The sequence below is a fragment of the Nicotiana tomentosiformis genome, chromosome 11 (assembly GCF_000390325.3).
Source record: "Nicotiana tomentosiformis chromosome 11, ASM39032v3, whole genome shotgun sequence".
Taxonomy (NCBI): Eukaryota; Viridiplantae; Streptophyta; class Magnoliopsida; order Solanales; family Solanaceae; genus Nicotiana; species Nicotiana tomentosiformis.
In genome coordinates this window covers 97333370-97356847 of record NC_090822.1, presented here as the reverse complement: position 1 = coordinate 97356847, position 23478 = coordinate 97333370, and the positions used below count along the sequence as shown (strand labels likewise).

At 37.6% G+C, this 23478-nt stretch overlaps 1 pseudogene; it reads right to left on the bottom strand.

Annotated features, from left to right (window-relative positions):
- Positions 1-52: 52 nt before the first annotated feature.
- LOC104115677 (uncharacterized) lies at positions 53-21684 on the bottom strand (annotated as a pseudogene).
- Between the last annotated feature and the right edge of the window lie 1794 nt (positions 21685-23478).

Here is a 23478-nt window from a genome sequence, read left to right as displayed (position 1 = left end):
TGGCATCCACTGTCAACAACAATTTTAACTAAAAAAGCCAAACACATAACTGTATCAGCAACATAATTCAACAACATTCATTAAGGACTGCCAAAAATTGTCAAGTGCAGTTACATGGACAAAAAAGATGTCACATTATAACCCCAAACTTGTCACCACCTAGGTAATAATATGATATCCACCGCAACAGTCAATGTACCTAAAATTAAGTTAACGGTACTGTCATGCAGTAATTAGATTACATAAGATACCAAAAACTATCACGACATTTACATGTTTAGATTTGTGAATTGCCATTTCCTTTTCTTGCCATCAACTTGGTCAATCTTTGTCTCTCCAGTTGGTTTCTTGTTATAGCAGCTTTCCCTTTCCATGTGAGGTTCTTTGGTGAGTATTGAAGTTGTGTTGGCTCACTCACACCATTGGCATCACCAACAAAGTTAATAGTCCTTGTTCCAGTTGGTGCCCCAACTTGCTCCCTAATTTGGAGTCTAGTTGTTGCCTCTGACACACTCCTTGGAATTAGAGGGGTGTCTGGATTGTCAAATTCTAGATAATCAAAATCTGAAAATATGGATGCACTGTTGATTAATTGCTTCCTTGGCACAGAAGGTGTTGGCATAAACCTGTATTGGGGTCCTACATTGCTACTGGATTGACTTGCTTGACTCAATTGACTGGGTTGGGGTGATGTTAAGTGCAACTCTTCTTCAATTGTTAGCCTTGCAGAAGGTGTAGATCTGGCCATGCTTCCATCACTGTCTTCATCAATCAATGATCTTGGCCTCTTCTTTGTCTTACCACCACCCTTTGGTTGTTTTCCTTTAACAGACTATCAAAGTAAAAAAATAATAATAAAGTAAAAACAAGGGATGAAGTAAAAAAATAATTAGGTTAAAGTACTATTGTAGTAGAATTAGATTACCTTTTGACATCACCTTGAATTGTGCCCAGGCTGTCCACATGTAGAACAAGTCATTACCCTTCCTTTTCTAGATTGAGACCACTCCCCTTGCCTATTGGTTGCCTCATTCTTTTCTCTAGTTCTCTTTACTTTAGGTCTACCAGCCATATTCACCATCACTGGTAGCTCCATTGCATGAGCTGGATCTATATTCCAGAATTTCTCTCCTCTAATTGGTTGTAACATATGTGAATAAGTAAAGAGAAAAGCCTCCTTAGTGTACCACCAATGAATCCCACTCTAAGGATCTAACTTCTTATATAGCAGTGCCCTAATAGCATGAGGACATGGGATTCCAGTGAGGTCCCATGTCCTGCAAGTACATTTTTTCAACTCCAGGATCACTATGTGCTTTTCAGGTCCTTCATCCACCTCATAACCAAATTCTTCATTGAAGTTAACACTACATTTTTTGTGGATTCTTCAAGAACTGGTTATACAACTTCATAGTTTGAGGACTAAAGTCTCGTGCCCGTGTCATCACATCACTTCCATGTTCTTTCAACATATTCATCACTTTAACCCTTATGCCTTCAAGCATCTTTATAATAGGCTTGTGCCCAACATCCAATATCTAAGAATTAAAGGACTTTGTTAAGTTATTGTCAACTTGTTGATTCTTGCATACTGTGTCAAAGTATGCTCTACACCATGACTTGGGAGGATACCTCAACAAGTATTCAGCAGCTTATTTATTCAACTCCCCCAAGTTCTTTAATTGATCTTTAAAATCTTCATTATAACTGCTCCATGAACACCACCAAAGGTATTTTTTCAACTCCCCAGCACCCCATCTTTTGCACCAGTTAGCCTTTATTTGCCTCACACAGTATCTGTGGTGTGCATCAGGAAGGATATCTTGCATTGCCTCAACCAAGCCCTACATATTAGTTGATAAAAAATAACATTTAAGATAGATTTAAAACTGAAAGTAATAATTAACAACAAAATTTAATATTCTGAAAAAAGAAAAATGTAGTACCTTCTCCATGTCTGACATAAATGTGAATCCATCTCCCAACTTGAGGTCTAATGAATGCTTCAGCAAAGTCAAGAACCAGTTCCAGGTAACTTTTGTTTCTTTTTCTATAGCCCAAGCTATAGGATAAAAGTGCTTCATTGAGTCAAGAGCAACAACAACTAAGAGTTGGCCTTTCACTTTTCCTTTCAAGAATGTTCTATCCAAGCCAATAAAGGGTCTTAGACCACTTTTAAACCCCATCTTTAGAGCATGGAAACATATATACATCCTAGAAAATCTGCCATTACCTTCAGCAAGTGCATCCTTGGATATGTTAATTATGACGTCACTTCCTGGATTACTTATCCTCAATTCATTAACATATGCCTCTAGTTTATTATACTCATCAACAAAACTACCATCTAGACTTTTCAGGATCATTCTCTTGGCTCTCTTACATTTTGAATGACTAATATTGATGTTGAATGTAGTTTTCAGAGCTGCTTTCATCTCCTTAACCTTTATTTTGGGATTGTCCTGTATTTTGGTCTTAAAATACTGCGCTATGGTATTATAATCAACCCTTGGGTTATCAAATGAAGGGTTACATTTATGCTTTGCCTTTAGTGTTCTAATACTAACTCCAGCACCATTTTTATCTTTAGAAATGTGACAAACAAAGGGGAAACCTACCTCACACCTATACCTTAGCCTCTTAGTACAACTTTTAAGTTGTGTTAAACCATAGCAATTGGCTAAGCAATAAAGATTTATCACTTTTCTAGCCTCAGGTATATCCTTGAATGACATTCCCTTATACAGTTCCTTGTAGTCAGCCAACCTATCACAAATTTCTTTTTTTTTTTGTAGTGCAAGTGTCTCTAAGTCTTCAGAATCATAATCTGGCCGGCAACTATCATCTTCACTTTCATTTGAACTACAATAAGTGACAGCCTGATTATCTACTGTGGATGATTCAGTGTGGTCGACAATATTAGGAACATTAACACCCATTTCACTATCCTCAACAGCAAACAGATTAATGAGGTTGAATTGATCAGAAATAAAAGATTGTAAAGTCCTAATACCCACATCCCCATCCACTTCATAATATTTACCATAAAGAAAATATACTAGTAGTTGTTGAACACCAACATATCCTAACTTGGAAGCATACTCATCTATTATGTCCATAAAAGACAGAAGGTTAGAATCATGTTGTTTCCAGTTGTATACCAATTTTCTTGAATATACCACTTGTGGCTCCCTAATCCAGTCACCTCTATATTGGAATAAAAGGTCCACATTAACCATCTCTGTAATCTGCAGAACAAATAATACAAAAGGATAAGAAACAAAAAATTAAATAAAGTACAGAAACATAACTAAATAGAACAATGGTTGACAATAAAGGGGACCATCTAGAAACCAGTAGAAAATGATAAAGGCAGGCACATGATTCAGATAAAGTAGAATACTAATGCATAAAGATTTGTGAAGTCCCACACATTGAAGGAGATAGTTGTCTGATCCTTAATAAACAAAGTATATGGGGGACCATATTTTAAAATTAAGAAATCAATAATGTCGCACCTTCTTAAAGACACATGCATGCCAAATTGGGGGACCATATGCCCTCATTTCTACTACAAACAACAATAATAACTACTGAAAATACCCCTTTCCCCAAAATATATATAACAAACAACCACTAAAAATCATAAACTAAGGAAATTTAGCTTTAGATCTCATGAAACCCTAACCCACAAATCAGAAACAATAATACCCTAAATAAACCCTAACCCACAAATCAGAAACAACAATACCCTAAATAAATCCTAACCCACAAATCAGAAACAACAAAAACTCAAAAACAGATGAGAAGTGGAATAAAAACAAACATGGAAACAAAAAAATTGCAACTACACTGACATAACACCGGAATCAACACAAACATTTACATTCTAAAATCTACATGGAATCGATAATCGTCAAAGTACAAACAGAAACCCTAACAGTAGTAACACAGACCCTAGAACATAAATCAAGATAAATACAAGAAATAAAGAAAAAATAAAAAAAGAAAATGAAATCAAAGTTTAATAGCAGTAGAAAAGTTGTACCTTTGAAGAATTTTACAGCCAAGTCGGTAGTAGAACTTCACGCCCAATATCGCTTATCCATTTAGCTCTCAGAACAATCGAGAATTATGACACTCTTTCTATGATAATCGGGTTGAGGGTTTATATATTAATTTAAAAAATGGGTCTGGGTAACGGGTCGCGGGTTATTTAGTAATGGATTGGGTTAATAATTGCCACCTTGTCATTTTTAAATAAAGTCAAATTGATACGATGGACAGCCATCCAAAAAAGGGGTAATTTAAACAGGTTTGATAACGGTAGGCCTTTAATTGGGCTGAGAGTATGACGGGGGACAATTTTAAACTATTAACTAAAGTAGAGGTATATATTAGCACCTTTTCCCTATTACAACAATCTGAAAATTGTTTCAAAACATATCGTACAAAGGAAATTAGAGAAGAAAAAGGAAAGAGACAAGGGAAAAGAAAATACGTCATTGTGGCCTTTGGCAGCAGCAAAATGAAGAGGGGAATTGAGGCCACCAAAAGTAGAGTATTTGGAGAGGCATAGATTGCAATCAAGCAACATCTTTGCTTCCACATAATCACCGACTCTCGCTGCCGATACTAGCCGTTCGTCGGACGCCCAGCACCCAATGAATTTTCTATTTCTCTGTTTTTTTCTATTTCTCTATTTTTTTCTATTTCTCTCACTCTATATATAAATATTTGTTATATATGGATGTGAAGTCAAGATTTGTAGAAATGGCAGTAAACTCTGACTGAGAGAGCAGATAACGAAAAAAAAGAATTATTTTGACCTTCTTTGATTTTCTTGCTAATTCTTGTTTAGTTTCATTCCCCGAGCTGATATAATTTAGATAAGGGGTAGTTGATTAATGAAAGATCAACTCCATGAGCCAAATTATTTCTTCAATTTTAGTGTTGGAACATTTTAGGGCACTTTAAGTTTTCTTGAATTACCATCGGCTTTTCGCCTTAGGTTTTTTTTAACTTGTTAATTTGGTAGCGTCACGTGACTTGGCCGCTGACATGGAGAAAAAATGGAGGGGTTGACTGCCACAATGTAGGTCCGTTAGGTTTAAGGGCAAATCTGAAAAGTTTGTCAACAGTAGGGGCTGAAATGAACGAAAAGTATAACAGTTGACAAATATAAATAATATACTATGGTAGAAGGGCAAATCCGGACCTTATCCCTAAATTAAATTTATTAAGTTACTCTACCTTAACTTTGATATTATGTTTTTTCTCGTTGGATCTCCTTCCCATGCATATATGAGAACGAAAATGGATTGCCGATGGCAACCGTGGTTGATTCGAGAATCTTACACGGTGGATCGACTTTTTTATCGTGTTACATTTTCTCCACCCCCAAATCATAATGGAGCGGTTCGATAAGAATGATTGGACTCATATTCTATCCTTTCTACCATGCCTTTTACAATCACTAAAATATCTTATGCAATCATCACTGATTATGTCAATTTTTCTGAACATCATGAGTAATTTCTTTTTTGGTGAAATATGTTTTTTTAATCTCCTTTGATAAACTATTTTTTCAACTAATTTATGCATAAAACAATATCTTCATCACTAAGAATTGTGATGAGATAGATAAGATCCTTTATTTTTAATCAGAAATTTTAGATTTGAACTTGTATATGGAAAAAATATTCTAATAGGGAGAACTTTCCCTCAATAGACCTTAAGCAACGGGAATCCAGATTAGTTGGGTCCAAAACGAGTACGGAATACGGGAAAAAAACAAAAAGAAATGAAACATTATCTTCGTACAATTTGGTTGTCTCCTTAATAGGTAGAGCACGTGTACATTAATATATGTTAAATCAATTTCACTGCCAATCGGATTTCTACACAACATAGGAATCAGCAAAACAAAACTTGTCCCTATCCTATATGTCGCTCAATTTTCCTTTGTAATGCCTATAATATGCGCATATTAAACACTTGCATTGTATCCTGAACAATAAAGGTTCGGATTAAATTCCACGTTCCATATATCCGCTTGAGTCTCATGTGTCAATGAATCACATCTTTGCGAATATTTGATGAGACAAAACTTATCAGAACAAAAGGAGGACAAAAGAAAAATGATTCCATAACTAAAAGAATTACCATAGAAAAAATCAGTTCAAAATTTACCTAGAATATCTGAACTAGCCTTCTTGGCATATTGTCAATAGTCCAATATTTGCAAGGAATGTTTTTAACTTTGTTCCAGATTTGTATGTTTGTGAAAATGTAAAGAACTTCTAAGATTTTTTAAGCTAATTTATTGAATATTGAAACGAGACGAATGGAAGCGAAATGGATAGTGAAGATTCCTATAGCCCAATCAAACTAGCTTGAGATTGAGACTTAGTTCTTGTTGTGGTGGTTGTTTGAAGATTTTCTACGACAACAAGCACTACATAATTTGAAATATTGGTTCTATTTTCCCTTCTAACAATGAATGAATTAAACAATCTGACAAGTTGCGCGGTCAGCTACATCCCACCAACCAAAGTATGAAAATTTAAGAGCTTATATGACTGTTCAAACACCAAAATATGGCACATCCTCGAATATAGAAGTGAAGGGTTTCTCATGGTTATACATTCTAATAACAACAACAACAACAACAACCCAGTATAATCTCACTAGTGGGTCTGGGGAGGGTAGTGTGTAGGCAGACCTTACCCCTACCCTGGGGTAGAGAGGCTGTTTCTGATAGACCCTCGGCTCCCTCCCTCCAAGAACTCCCTACCTTGCTCTTGGAGTGACTCGAACTCACAACCTCTTGGTTGAAAGTGGAGTAACATTGTAATAAAAGTCCAGGATATGTATATCCACTTACAATCCCGTAACAGCTAAACGAAATTGATGAGTATCTTTGACCATAACATAAGAAAATATTGTGATGCAACTGATACAGAAAAGTTAATGATACTAATTAAAATACTGTGATGCTTAGCATGTTTTCATCTAGAGCTCTAAAATTCACCACTATTTTCTCATGCCTTCTACATATTTGTATGATCCTTCTTCCAAGACTTCCAAAATATACACTGACAATTTTTTATTTTTTATTTTTAACCAAGGCTGATTAACAATTTGCACATATTCTAGCAAAAAAATATGCTAAACGTACTTGAAAGGAAAAATGCATGCAAATGCAACAACTGAAGGAATCAGAAGGGTGTTTTAAGATAAAGGACAACATCAGAAGATTAAATACTCCCTCTAATTCAATTTTTATATATGTGGCGGTATTTGAGTGGCATTGAGTTTAAGCAAGAAAGAAAGAAAGACTTTTAGAACGTAGGGTTTTAAACATGCCATAACATTTCTGTGGCTATAAAAGCATGTCATTAAGATAAAATGACAAGTTCAAAGTTAAACTGTTTTATAAATATAGAAAGCTCTCGTTCCAAATTCCAAATTTTTGGAATGAGACTAAATAGGAAATAATTCCACATAAAATGGAACAGAGGGAGTACTTCATTACAGCAAGGATGAACATGTGTGCTTAGGGCAATGCTTTAGTTACTGCAAGGATAAGCACATATATCTGCTACTAGAAAAGAACCCCAAGAAAAAGACTTAAATGCTTAGACAAATCACGAACGGGTACACCCACCAGAAAGGAAGGGTGAGAACCGCAGCATCATACTTTAAACAATTACCATTCTTCCTTATAAAAGAAAAACAATTACCATTCTTTCCAAGTCATCAGGCGACAAAGATGACATGGCCTGTCGAGCTTTCTCTGCATCCTCCCGACTGAGCTTCATTCCAAATTGTTCACTCATGTTGGCCATCATTTCTGGACTCATGTTTTTTATCATCGATGAGAACATCTGCCAAAATCCAAGAATCACCGAGATTTTAATATCAATGACCCTAAGTAATTCCAGCATAAGAAACAAATATGGATTATAGGCATGTATGATGCACAAAAGGAAATCAAAAGGCATGGTGATGCTAAAGCACCAAATGACTAGGAATGAATGATGATGGAGAAGGACTAGAACGCCAATCCCCATAGTTGGGTATCTGCTACCAAAGAAAGCGATTTACAACAGGTGAAAAGAGTAAGCTTACATCATTTAATCATGTAAGAAAGCATTTTTTTTAAAAGAATGAGCAAGATTGACTAACTTAACCCAGTTCCAGGTGCTAGCAACTAAACTGACATGATAATGTTATAGATCAAGAAAAATATCAACACTTTTGAAAGAGCTTATAGTACCTTCAAGAAAATGAGCTATAAATGCATCAAGAAAACTTTATGGGAATAAAGAAGACAATAAGTATTGCACATGAAAGGATCAGAGCTAATATATACCTGTCTCATGGCTGGATCATTCATTTGCCTTCTCATCTCTTCTTGCAAATCGGTATTTGAGGTGGGAAAACTTGATTGAGGACCATTTGTCGAACTCAAAGAGGCTTGTGAGGAAATACTGGCCCTAATACTATCATCAACTTGGAAATTCTCTAGAGTGTCACTAGGTTTCGACTCCTTATTTGGCCTTGATCCATTAGAACCTACAGCTGCCGCAGCTGATACTGGAGCTTTTTCTTTCAAAGCAGATGCCATTTCAAAGCATTTCTTCAGGATACATCTTACCCATAATATCTGTTGCCATTTTCAGCATGTCAGGTGTCACATTCGGAGGAACTGACCCAGGGCCAAAGTTATCCGAGGAGCCTTTGTTTAGAAAGGAATTTTCTCCTTGAAAGGAGGAAGCCATTTGGATCATTTTTTGTAGTTCTTCAGGTGACATCTTGCCTATAACATTGGATGCAGTCTTTACCATTTCAGTACGTAAGCCATCAGCTTTTCCACCACTGAATGCAGCTAGGGTGTCTGGATCAGTGTGAGAGATAAAATTTTGGAAGGACCTACATCCATGCAACAGAAGGAAAAGTCCGTCGTGATTGTTGGAGTTAGGTTTAAAATTCTGACTGCTAATAGGATAAACACAATTAGAATCATGGCGACGAGAAAGGGCACTAGTTATTACAGGACAGTGTTTCCATAAGCATGAGAAATTTATCGTAAGAAAATGACAAGCACTAAGAAAGAGAAGAAGTGATAATGTCAAGATTAGATAGTGGACAGGAGATTTAGCATAAATAAATTCTCTTTTGCAGTGTGAAAAAAGCAAGCAACATCTGGTATTGGACAACTACACTATTCTCTGGTCTTCATAGCAATGTCACCAGAATAAAACAAGCATGCAAATATGCGATCAAGAGTCTAGCCGCTTCAAGGTTTTGAAACTAAAAGCAGCTGTAAATCCACTTAAGCCTTAATTGAGAAGAGTTACCCCGTACCTATGCTGGCTATGCTGGTGGAAAGTAACAAGTAGCAGGTGGGATAGTGGAATAGTGTCAAACTATCTCGGACACCACCGTTATTAAAAATTTAAAAAGCAGCTGGATATCTGGTGTATGTGCTCCTAAGATGTGATTTTTGCTGCATCATGGTCATGACTCATTAACCACTCATTCTTCAACTAAATGACCAGGATCACTAGCAGATGATTTCAAACAAAGAAAATGTAGCAGCAGTGAAGGACTAACTTTAGGTTCCGGTACAAGTAAGAAAATGTGAAGAGAGAACACAGCAACTTCTCAGAATATTAAAAAAGAGGAATCACACTCCAACACTGAGACAAACCTAATGGATTTTGGATCATCTTTCAAAGCCTCCAAAGATTCTGAACAAGGCACACGAGGGATCTCAGATTGACTCTTGGGAGGGCTAACCACTTTTTGTCGTTGTGATACAGCATATTGTGCTTTTTTTGCTTCCCGATGACAACTCTGCTTCTTCCTCAGTTATTTCTTCAATAACCAATCCTGCTCAAAAAAGGAAATTCAAGTTCAATGAATATAATTTTTAGGAAAAGAAAAGGATGCACACACAGAATGAAAATACCTCCCGGCAGCTAGGAATCGGATAAGATATTTTATCTAAAGCCCATCAACCATTATCGTTTTTGAGATCTGCTACTAAAAGGCCTTCTTCTCCCCATGTTCATGGGCCATTGTGCATGCTAGACCATGCATAGGATTTAGATTTCCTCTCCCTACTTCCATTCCTCTTTTTTACTGAAGCATTTTTGCAGATGGAATTCATCCCCTTTCCATAGTGAAGCTTTAGCTTGCTTCTTTTCTCGAAGGACAGAAAGACGGATAATTTGTTGTGAACCTTGCTAGCATAAAGTCTTATTTCTATCTCAATCCAACAATCAGGATGGATAGAAAGACATACCATCTGTCCTTTGATTCTCTGGCAGAGTTGGAATTGCGGGAAGAACTATAGCTCCAGACGAAGATTAACGACTTGGCATTACCGATTAAGGAGAAGGTCTTGAAGCTCGACTGATTAGAGAGTAGATCTTGGTAAGGACAGTAAGCATTACAGACCCTGGTACTGGGGAACAAGAGTCTGAGTTCAACCTACTTGAAAGCGTTCTTTAGCCAATGAAATCGGGACAAGCCTGCTGATATAATTTCTTTTAGTAAGGTTATAGGATGGTATGGTTTCTGCAGCAGTAAGAGTTGGGGTTAGCTCACAAGGTAGCTCAATCCCGCGAGGGGATCCATCAACAATAAAGTCATGCAACTAGCTTGGACTAGGAAGAATGAATTGTCTCTAGAACCCTTGGTTGGTCTAGGCAAAGCGATAAAAGAACAGGTCTCAGATAAGCTGTTGCCCCTCTTCTGTTATAGCTCTTTAGTCCCACCCCTACCAAAGAGGATCTCCCCATAAAAGATGCGTAGCGCTCTTTAGAGATGGGATTCATACCTGGAAGCGGGGAAGACAAGGTTTAGAATCTCGGTCTCAAGTGCAACCCAGAGGAAGCTGCTTGATAACCTAGCCAAGCAGGAAATAATTTGTCGTTTGAAGGTGCTCTCATGCAGCTTCTTTAATAGGAAGCCCTGAGCTACATCTCCCTCTTATCAAGAATATCACTAGTGAAGCCTTACCTTCAGTTAAATATTATAAAACCCTTCGCCCTATCTTGGATTCGTTGAACTTTCAACCGAGCTTGATCGGGATGCTCGTCTATTGCGCTTAGAATAGAAGATAAGATACATCCATTTGGCGTCTGGGTTTCGGTGGTAGGAGGAATCCCCATAACTACAATACCCCTCTTTGTCCGGAAAATAGAGATAGCTTCTTCGCTTAGCTAGGTACGGCTCTTTCGAGCAATCAATCTGCTAAAAGTGGAGCTCCTTCTGGGGGTAGACTACACGAGTCCTATGAAAAAGAGCGGATGACTATATAATGGCAAGGCTTTCTGGTCGATAAGTCAATAGATCTTCTTCTATTAAAGAAGGGACTCATACAAGACTTTTTGTTTGTATCTGATCTAATGCCTGAAGCTTAAAGAGAAAGAAAGTCGTATGTATAAGGTGATCAACTCATCATACAAGAGCTAACTTCCCGACTCCCGTTTCCGACAGGTGGAAATATAGATACCAGAGGAGCTAACCGAGAAGGGAAGGAGGATTGGAAGTTTTGAAAGACAGAACGGTGTTCGTAGATGGATTGGACTTTTGGTAGGAGAGAATACTGATTGAGCACATGCTTCTGATTTCTATCTATATAGGATATGCTAAGCCTTTTCTTATTTATCTATCTAGGATGCAGAGAGACATCATTATCTTATTAATAGGTTCCTTCGTTTGAGGGAAAGAGACAAAAGAACATAACTTTCCTACGAATGCGAATCTGCCAAATAGAGATAACTTTCCTACGAATGCTTAGTTGAACCCAATTTCTTCACTGGTAGTCTAGGGCTTTGCTTGGCATTGGGCTTCGATATAATTTGATTTCTTGGTTTTGAATTAAACCTCTGCTCTCCTAATTCAGTCTATAGGTTTAAGTTTAGGTTCAATCTTAGTTGTTTAGGTTAGGTCCGTGAATTAATGTCTCATAAACCCCTAAGCTGAATCTATATGGGGCCGGCCAAAAATTCCTTGTCACCCTCTAAGAGGGTAAGGATAGGGAGGCTTAGATTCCATAGAGTTCAACCTGCTTTGGGCTTTAGTTAAGCCAATATCCATTTTAGTAGAAAAGGATCTTTTATGTAGCCCAACTCATAGAGAGTTTTGTCACTTGGCCTGAACCCAATTATTCTATTCCTATGATTGTTGAGTGGTGGATTTTCTCCTTTTAGGATTAGGTTTGTATCATGTGTTGTGTTAAGCTCATTTCTCCTTTTAGGTCTTACCTTTTGTACTTAAGATATTGCATACCATGCAAGTCATTCATTATCCACACATGTCATACATCTTTCATATAGGATGATCTTAGGAAGCACCCAAGTGTTGGACATTTGCTTGATATAGGTAAACCAATCACTCTAGGTTAAAAAACAAACGACTTTCTCAAACTGATACTGCAAATCGACATCGGGGTGGCTGTGACGCTTCTTGTTGAGTACAGTACACAATTCAAACTTGAAGTTCGTTTACACAGTATGAGAACGACAACAACAACAACAACCCAGTAAAATCCCACTAATGGGGTCTGGGGAGGGTAGTGTGTACGCAGACCTTATCCCTACCCCGAAGGAGTAGAGGGGTTATTTCCGAAAGACCCTCGGCTCAAGAAAACAAAAAGACAAAAGGACAAAAAAGGAGACAATATTAGTATCACCACAGCAATCATAGGAAAAATAGGAACACCATGAAATCCAGAAGAAAGATGCAAAGCAAAGGGAGACAATATTAGTATCACCACATCAGTCATAAGAAAATAGGAACACCGTGAAATCTAGAAGAAAGATGCAAAGCAAAAGCGATAGCTAGTAAATAGGACCTGCACTGAAAAGCGAAATAGTGAGACACAACATTGCCACTAGCTATCTTAGACAAAAACCCTACATGGCTAGTCCCATAATGGTACGAAGTAAGGCACAACTCAACTACCTCCTAACCTACAACCCTAATACTCGACCTCCACATCTTCCTATCAAGTGTCATGTCCTCGGAAATCTGGAGCCTCGCCATATCCTGCCTGATCACCTCTCCCCAATACTTCTTAGGCCGCCCTCTACCTCTTCTTGTGCCCTCCACAACCAACCGCTAACACCTCCGTACCGGAGCATCTGGGCTTCTCCTCTGAACATGTCCGAACCAATGGGAGCCACGTGCACCTTCTCTCGAATATCATCATTCCTAATCTTATTTATCCTAGTGTGGCCGCACATTCACCGCAACATCCTCATTTCTGCTACTTTCATCTTCTGGATATGTGAGTTCTTAACGGGCCAACACTCAGCCCCATACATCATAGCCGGTCTAACCACCGCTTTATAGAACTTACCGTTAAGTATCAGTGGCACTCTCTTGTCACACAGAACTCCAGATGCTAACCTCCACTTCATCCATCCTACCCCAATACGGTGTGTAACATCATCGTCGATCTCCCTTCCCCCTGGATAACCGAACCAAGGTACTTGAAGCTACCTCTACTCGGGATGACCTGCGAATCAAGCCTCACATCCACGCCCACTTCCCCTGGCTCAGCGCTGAACTTACACTCCAGGTATTCTGTCTTCGTCCTGCTCAGCTTGAAACCCTTAGATTCAAGAGTCTGTCTCCAAACCTCCAGCCTCTCGTTAACACCGGCTCGCGACTCATCAATCAGAACTATATCATCGGCGAATAGCATGCACCATGGCACATCCCCTTGAATATGATGTGTTAACGCGTCCATCACCAGGGAGGAGTATGAGAAAGACAATTATAAATAATGGGACTAAGCAACTTTTTTAGATTTCATTCTTAAATATAATATCAACATAACAATAACATTATAAAGCAATATAGGCATTATCCTATCCATCCACCGAAAAGTTCACGCGCTTCTTTATTCAAAACAAAAAAACATTCTGAAATGAACCCACATATAAAAGTGGGCTCGTTTGCTCATTATTTGTGTTCGTATATTTTTTCATTATTGCAATACAAGTAAGACCTCCACTATATACTAGTTATGGAGAGGATTCGCGCCGGATAGAACACGACGCTTCGAACCACAGACTACTGTTTCTGGAATGAAACGAAGCTTTGGAAAAGAATTATACTTTTGCGGCAGAGTAGAAAGTTGAGTTTTTCCTCGCGTAGCTCCATTCAAAAAGAACACAAAAAGGAGAAAGAACATTATTTCGCGGATTCTTACCATCACTGCTGGAAAACAAATTTTTCTGTAGGCATCCATGGGTTCGAGATTATATACTACTGTAGAAACTGAATCGAAGGGGTTGGTTGAAAGGTAAGGATAGCGTGATTGGCCAATTGGTTAGAAAGTAAGGATAGCATGGTTATCAAGTGACTTGGATCATGGGCCAGAGCTACTTGGGTTTAGCGCGCTGAACATCATTTGCATAATTTCATATGCCTTTGACGGTTTTTGAATTTGGACAAATTTGGAGGGCCTTCTTGCATTGACTTGCTTTGATGATGGGCAGGCCTTTTCTTCACATAGGCCTTCCCTATAGTACCGGGGCTAACGCGCTAGGTCGAGCGGTCGCCGAAGCTTGCTTATTAGTATAAAACTAATGAAACCTCAAACCAACAAATATCACGACTACTCGGGCATACTTAGTTTTTCCTCCTAAGATAAGAGCTTTCCACTAAGCTTGTCACTAACCTCTTCACTAATTACCTAGTAACTTTTAAAAATAAATTTCCACTAGGGTAAAATAAAATAAAGGGAAGATGAAAAAGCTACTACCTTAGTAAGTAGTTGTCTATTTCGCGTGCCCTTCTTGTACTGACTTACTGTATACCGTTGTTAGTGGACTAGCATCGTCAGCTGGAAAGGGGCTTTTCCGGATGAAATGAAAACTTGATTCATGTAATAGGAGAAAAATTTCTCATTCATTAGCCAGAAAGAGATGTTGCCATGAAAGAGGGATTAAGTGGAACAAAATTGATTGGAGAGTCGTGAAAACACTTCTTTCTTCCATATTTTGGACCTTAGGTCCATGGAACAAGATTTTATCGATAAAATATGGAATAATTTCAATCTTAGATTAAAAGATTATGTATGGATGGTCTGAATTGTCTAATCAAGAATTCTTGAACAGTGAACGACCAATTTAGATATTGACGACCAAGAAATAATGGATTCTCTTACGGATAGGAAGGCTGGAATGCCAACAGACGTCTATTACTGAATTCACCCAACCCCTGACTCATTGTACTAGTTATTGCCATCGCTAGTGCTATATTAGTGTATTGCTAGTGAACAGAACGAATTGTAAAGGTAGAAAAAAACAGATCAATCAAGAGATAGTAGTTCGATTTTCTCCTAAGCAAGGACGAACGACTGAGGATTGGCTGGGGAGAGTCGTCTCAAATGGTGATACCATTTTATAAATAAGCCAATAAAAAAAGACAAGTAGAAGCCAGTGAAAGTGAAAGTGGAGTAAGCAGGGTACGACGCAGCCCTAGGCTTAAGGGGCAGTACGTAAACAAGTACAGATCACATGGTTTTATATTGATCCGCTTTCGAGTGACGATTTGCCTAGGGGCCCTTTTTTTCTTTTATAAGGGAAGAGATTGTAGTTGGGTACAAATAGGCCGGTGAAAGACGAGTAGGCAAGCACGCGACCGGTCAACTTTGAGTTGTCGAGTGACCATTGCTCCATCTCTTAAGAAAGGACGCGGGGTGCCTGTCTTATAATAAAGGGTACTCCCTTCTCTGATATGCGCTACATTATTGTGTCATATTCCTTAAAGAGTGATCCGGGATTAAGCCACGAAGCGATACCCGCCAAAAGAAATGGGGCCTTTCGTACGGATTGGAGTACGAAGATAATTATTCAGCACACTAAAATCTAGTGGATGGAGTTCCATATTCATGAAAAGTCGGGGTTGAAACATGTTATAAAACTAAGACAACAATTATTTATTAATAATAAAGAAGAGTTAAGTGCCCCCAAGACCTATAAATAGAAGCTTCTTGAAGTCTACATTTTCAAAGAGAGACGTACAAGTCAAAAAGAAATACTTTCAGTAAAAGTTATTCCAACAACACTCAAATAGATATCGTCGGAAGACTTGCAACAATTCAAGAATCAATTCAAGCCGCCGAAAACGAAAAGGAACAAAGGCGGCAAACCCTGGCTTCCTTTTGGGAGCACCTGCCTCCCATCGATCCTGCACTAGTGGCTGCAGCGGATCCGGGATCGCATTAGTGTCCTGGAAGACAAGAAACGGGCCCTCCTCTAAGAACATGAAGACCTAATTGTGGGTGTTGTCATCCGTGGTCGCCAGGGAGAATAAAAGAGTTCGTCGACTCGTTTTAGTTTTAGAAGGTTTAAATAAATGCTTGTTGACCCCTAAAGTCTAGTGGTTAGGGTTAAATAAGTGTCCTTATAAGACTAAAAAGAGTCCACGGACTCTTCTATTCTAGTCTCCCTGGTGACCACGGATGACATCACCCACAATTAGGTCTTCTTGTTCTTGGAGGAGGGCCCGTTTCCCGTCTTCCAGGACGCTAATGCAATCCCGGATCCGTTGCATGGTTGCAGCCACAAGTGCAGGATCGATGGGAGGCAGGTGCTCCCAAAAGGGAGCTAGGGTTTGCTGCCTTTGTTCTTTTTCGTTTTCGACAGCTTGAATTGATTCTTGAATTGTTGCAAGTCTTCCGACGATATCCATTCAGAGTAGTTGGAATAAGTGTTACTGAAAATATTTCTTTTTGACTTCTACGTCCCTCTTTGAACATATAGACTTCAAGAAGTTTCTATTTATAAGCCTTGGAGGCGTTTAACTCTTTCTTATTGTTAGAAATAATTGTTGTATTAGTTTCATAACATGTTTCAACCCCGGCTTTTCATGATTATGGAACCCCCTCCACTAGATTTTAGTGCGCTGAATAATTATCTTCGTTCCAATCCGTACGAAAGGTCCCCTTTCTTTTGGCGGGTATTGCCACATGACTTAATCCCGGATCACTCCTTAAGGAATAAGACATAATAATATAGCGCACATCGTCGCTCGATACCTCAAAGATGACCGGTACAACCTGCGTGCTTGAATATTCGTCTTTCACCGGATTATTTGTACCCAGCTACAATCTTTTCCCTTATAAAAGAAAAAAGGGGCCATCAGCCAATCGTCACTTGATAGCTCGAAAGCGGATCAGTACAAAACCATGTGATCTGTACTTGTTTACGTACTACCCCTTAGGCCTGGGACTTCGTCATACCCTACTTATTCCTCTTTCATTTTTACTGGCTTCTACTTGTTAATTTTTATTGGCTTATTTATAAAATGGTATCAGCATTTGAGACGACTCTCCCCGGCCAATCCTTAGTTGTCCGTCCTTGCTTAGGAGAGAACCGAACCGCTATCTCTTGATTGATCTGTTTTTTTCCTACCTTTACAGCTCGCTCTGTAAGTTCACTAGCAATACACCAATATAGAACTAGCACTAGCTATAGCAGTAACTAGTACAATGAGGCAGGGGTCGGGTGAGTTCAATAATAGACGTCTGTTGGCATTACAGTCTTCGTATCCGAAAGAGAATCCATTATTTCTTGGTCGTGAATATCTGAACTGGTTGTTCCTCGTTGTTCATTGTTCAAGAATTCTTGTTTAGACAATTCAGACCACCCATACATAGTCTTTTAATTTAAGATTGATATTCTTTCATATTTTATTGCTAAAATATTGTTCCATGGACCTAAGTATGGTCTAGCATGCACAATGGCCCATGAACATTGGGAAAAAAAGTAGATCTCAAAAACGATGATGGTTGATGGGCTTTAGATAAAATATCTTATCCGATTCCTCCTGGCCGATAGGAAGAAATTTAGGTTGCACACATAGAATGAAAATACCTCTAGAAGTACGTTGTCCACCTTCTTTCACCAATCTTTCTTTCGCATCCTTGTACCAGTAAAAACCCATTCTTTTACATAAAGCATATGTTTGTTTTATGAAGAAAAAAATTAATAAAAAGAAACAATGCATATCTAGATGTTAAGTATATTTCACATATACAAGAAAGAGGAGAGGAAAACACGCCAAACATGTATATTAACCATTTAATTTAAAGTTGTAATTAACAATACCTTAAAACATCCGCAATAGTTTCATCATCAGGTGATACTTCATGTGTTTTACTTAAGTCGGACATTGCATCCTGCTTAAGTTTTGCCAAATAAAGATAAGACATTTCACAGATATCTCCAAATTGTAAAGGACGACATTAGAAGGAAGAAATGAATCACAAGAAATCTTATAATGGTCAGTGAATGCTCACTTCTAACTGTCCAGGTTCTTTATAAGCGTGACCCCTACGGTAAAGGGCTTTGACATTCTTCTCATCATACACCAAAACCTGCACCAGCCATATATCACTTTAACCACCATGTTACTCACATTTTTATGTGCACTCCATAAGAATCCTACTCATCAGTCATCAAAGGCGAGTTGACATTTGAAAGTTATAACAGAGCTTGGGATTTTGGAACAGAGTAGAAAAGTTTATGGTTTCTTTTAGAAATGAGAAATTTTGAGGACTTTAAGTTATTATTTTGTTTTTTAAAAAAGGAGTAAAAGTAAAATTTGTATTAAAAAGGAGAAAAAGGTGAACTCACTGCAACCTTTCCAATTTTACAATATGTTTTAAGCATCTTTTTAAGAAAGTAAATGTTATAAAGTGGACATTCAGTTTAAGATGGGAGTTCAAGACAGTAATACTATTTTGGGATTGAGGAAAATGGACATTAAGATTGGGATGCAATTAATAACCAAAAGGGTGAATCGAATTCCGCCATCCAAAGGTGAGAAGACTGCAGATGAGCACCCACCCACCCACACCCACACCCAACCCCAAAATAAAAAGGAAGGGGGAAAACAAAGAGAGTAGAGGAGGAACCAATAGAAAATCAGCAGGCATGTAAAGAGAAAGACACTTGAAGACAAAGCAGATGTAGGACACCACTATACAAAATTAACTGAAAATGACGTCAATCATAATACATTTAATCTTATAATGAGCAAAATGTCAAGCATTATGTTTCATTTCATACCTCAGTACCTTCTTTTATGCACTCATCGTACTTCCTAGTTTTTAAGTAACATGACATCATATTCAGGGAACAAGCCAATAGAAGACTTCTGATTTTTCTTTGCCTGGTAATCAAAGGAAAAGAAATATAAAGAACAGACAGAAGCTGATGTGTGTAGAACTGGAGATACAAACAAATGCTGAAGACTTACAAGCGAATACTTTTGCAGGGCATCCTTAAATCTTCCTTGACTGTGAAGTTCAGTTCCCTGCCATTAAACATCGGAATACTTAATACACTAGATTAGGACATAAACCAAAGCTTCCGTCAAGTACTATATAGTCATTATTTCAGAATAAAGGCTGTAAAACTACTAAAATCAAAGTTTAAAGGCATAAAAGCCAATATTTTTGGACTATTTCTCGATTGTAATATCACGTACAAGAGTAAGTCCTCAGTCACTGGATCTAATTGTGCACATACGTCAGAATTATTGCTTAGTTAAGTTTACGTTAAAAGTTGTAAACCAAAATATACCTGTAGTTTACAAGTTAAAAGTGTTCATGTAACACACAGAAGAGAGAAATTTTCAATTAAAGATGGCAAGAAGTAGAAAAGCTAGCAGATAAACTGTGAATATCATATGTTGCAGGAAGTACAATGCACTTAAAGAAACTTTTAGCATATTAGATAGTTTAAGATGGTTTCATATGAAACTTATATTGATATGAGATTTAAATCCAGCTCTCATGCTCTTAGAAAGTTATTCTCATTAAGTAATTGGTCTTCTTTAATGGTAATCTTTTGTATTCAGTCTATCGTTTAAGGGACTAAGCTTTGAAAAAACTGCAACTTCCTAATATAGAGAAGTGGTATTAAAAGAGAAGTCATTCTTTAAAAGGGAAAAGATGCAATTAACAAATCTGGACCAGAACAACTCAGATACAGCTTTAACAAGCATAACCCCATATCTGTGCTGCAGGCATTTTACCTGCTTCTTCAGCAACTGAGCTCCACTTAATTCATAAGAAACTTGTGCATCCATGTGGGCACGCATTGCTGCTATTTCTTCAGGTGATGCATTAGCCATCTTCTCACCAATTTCAGCCATCTCCTCTGGGCGGGTATGCTTCAACTGTTCTGCGGCAACCTTCAAGTCCTCTGGCTTCATGTTTTTTATGCCTTCCGAAGCCATCTTAATTAATTCAGGATTAGATATCATCTGCATGATCAGGATTATTAACCACAGACCAGCAGTCAAATAAAGTCCAAATTGCAATCTACCCCACCTTGGAGAGCAAAAATAATAAAAAGAAACAGGAAAGAATCTGACCATTTAATGATGATCAGAAGCAAACATGCCATAAGTTAACTACTCTCGACTTAGTTTATTCAGAGTAACACACAACTATGCCACTCATGATAATGTCACGCAGTTGACAAAACCTGCCAAAAGCATTTTTTAAGTTCAGCAGCCACCCCTTAGATTTGAACTTGCAAAACCAAGAGCTTAAATATACCAAAATATCCTAAAAGGTTTTTTTTTTAAAATCTATTTTCTGGTCCTTACGATGCTGTCATTATTTCTTGATTTTCTGTTGAAGGTACTTATATAGTAAGACCCCACTTATGGGATTTTACTGGGTTGTTGTTGTTGTTGTTTATCCTAAAAGGTTTTTTTTATTTTGTTTTACAGGCAGCTCTTCACCTTAGATATTTAATTTGCTCCTTAAATAAGGTGAGACGTACACACTTTACAAACTCAAACCATAAATAACAGCTAGATCCTGCTATAAAAACACTCTCTGCCAAATAAAGGGACCTGCTGCAAATTCACTAAGTCAAAAAAAAAGGAACATTTCCTCAGAACCTTATGATCAAACTTATCAAAAAAAAAAAAAAAAAATGTTTTTTTCTGAATAACTAAACTTAAACCGTGCAAAGCAATTAACATAACATTCAACTATGCCCTTCACACAGAACAATCACAAAGATGAAAACTTTGAGAATTTTAGTAAAAGGGGATTCAAGAACAGTGACCTACCGCAATATTCATTAACTCCACTCTTCAACTTTTTTAATTAGACCCCTATGGTTAAAATTTTACAAGAAGGCCCATTGTATCTTAAAAATCATAACTTTATCATTTAACAATTACAACCAAATTCAACTACGCCTTTTATATGAACAATCACAATTCACAAAGTTAATAATAAAGATTGAAAATTTCAGCAAAAAGGTATCTAAATATAAGGAACCTGTTGCTGAATCCGAGCTAACTCAGCTGGGGACATTCGATTCATCTTCTCTTGAGCAATTCTGATCAATTCAGGATCCATCATGCCGTTGAACATTCTCATTTCTCAAAACCCAAAAGCCAAAAGTTTGAATCTTTATTAAATTTCAAGATGGGTGAAAATTTGATGGTTCAGCCACAGACAATATATGCAGAATTTGATTAAAAGGCTATTTATGTGATTCCAAGAATAGTTAGAATCTGTGCCAAAAAATTATTAAATCTTAGATATATTTATAGGTAAAAATAATACTATAGTAATACTGATCTATGGTACAGGAGGAAAATTGGTCTTAATTGTAATGATTAGATGCCTACCTGAAAAGGACGAAAATTAAGGGAAATGTGGAATGCTATTATGCTTAATGTTTTGATGGGTTGCTATAGTACCAAGTAACCTCTAATTCCGACTAACAAATACATTGTGACTTCAAGTCACCTAAGAGTAAGGATGTACCTAAGAGTAAGGATGGTAGTTATCGAAGGAAGGGTCTATTGTAAACAGACTCTTTATTTCAGAGTAAGTTATGCGTATACACTAAACTACTCAGACCTCACTAGTAAAATTATATTGGATTGTTGTTGTTGTTGTTAATTTTTTATCGAAGAGGAAGGGGAAAGGGCAGAAGAAGGAAGCCTTCGCCCCTCAACTTTTAATTTGTGAAGGTTTACGCCCATAACCAAATTTGGTGCTTCATTAATTTTGCATTATCTTTTGGAATGCATGAGAACTATGTCTCCGAAAAGGTCTAGCGGTCGTTACAAATATAATCGTGTTTACAAGTACGGAGTCGAATCCCACAGGGGAAATAATATACTAATTACAACCAATAATTTTTTTTTTTTGCACGAATTCAAGTAATCAACCTTCAAAAATATTATATAACGATTTGAGAGTTTACTAACTAAGATCAAAGTAATTAAAAATATATTAATTTATAAATAACAAAGCAATTATTGTAGATAAGATTTGGAAAAGTCTAAGGTTATGATTTTTCCTATTGTTGGAATCTTTCCCGCTACGTTTTTTATGGATTTGCCTAAATATTTTCCACCAATCGTGAGTACTTTGATTGTCATAGCTCTCTCTTGAGCAACTATCACAATTTACTAGATGTATTCTCTCGAACTACGCTAAACTGGCACTATTTACCCCTCACTACGATCGCGCCAAGGCTTCGTTATCTCTAATTCCGCCTTTAAACCTTCTGTATCGATCTCTCAACTACGTTAGGAGTTGTGTTGTTTAACAACTACCTAAATGTGTATTCTCTCGAGCAATATACACACTAAATATGCCCAGTTAATTGAGAGCTCTTCAATTAATAACAATGAAAATATAGTTGAACAAGTAAAGAAAAATCAAAGGCGAATCTATATTAAACGCAGTAGAAAATCATCCTCCAATATGTCCCATCAACCCTTAGATAAGAGAGTTTAGCTACTCATAAATACAATAACAATTAACATAATGTTCAACGACATTAAACTACAAAGTAAATAGATAAATGAATGGAAAAGTCATTTGATTCTTGCTTCACAGTGCCTTGCAGTCTTTTTCTCCTCCAAAATCCTATCCAACACTAGAATAATTCGTTTGGGGAATATTTATATGTAAGGCCGAGATCACTCAGTCCAAATCCGGGTTGGGGTCTTTTAACCCTCAATTTTTCATTACCGTGCTTTAAACCTCCTCAAGCCTGGTCTGTAGTGCGGCCAACCTGGCTATAGACCTCGCGAAGCCTGGTCTGTAGCGCGGTCAACCTGGCTATAGACCTCGCAAAGCCTGGTCTATAGCGCGGTTAACCTGGCTATAGAACTCGCGAAGTTTGGTCTATAGCGCAGTCAACCTGGTTCCATTGCCCAAATAAGAGTAATAATCACAATCCACTCCTACACTGGCAGGTGTAGTTTCAGGTGTAGGCCTTATGACCCACTCTTCCTCTGTTTTGCTAATGATGCTCCCAAAATATTTTTGATTTGATTTGCAAAACAGAAATATCATAATACAATTGTACTCACCTCAACATCTTTCACATTGTATAAATTCTCATTAGTATTTCCAGACATTCACAACGACAATGTTTCCTTGTC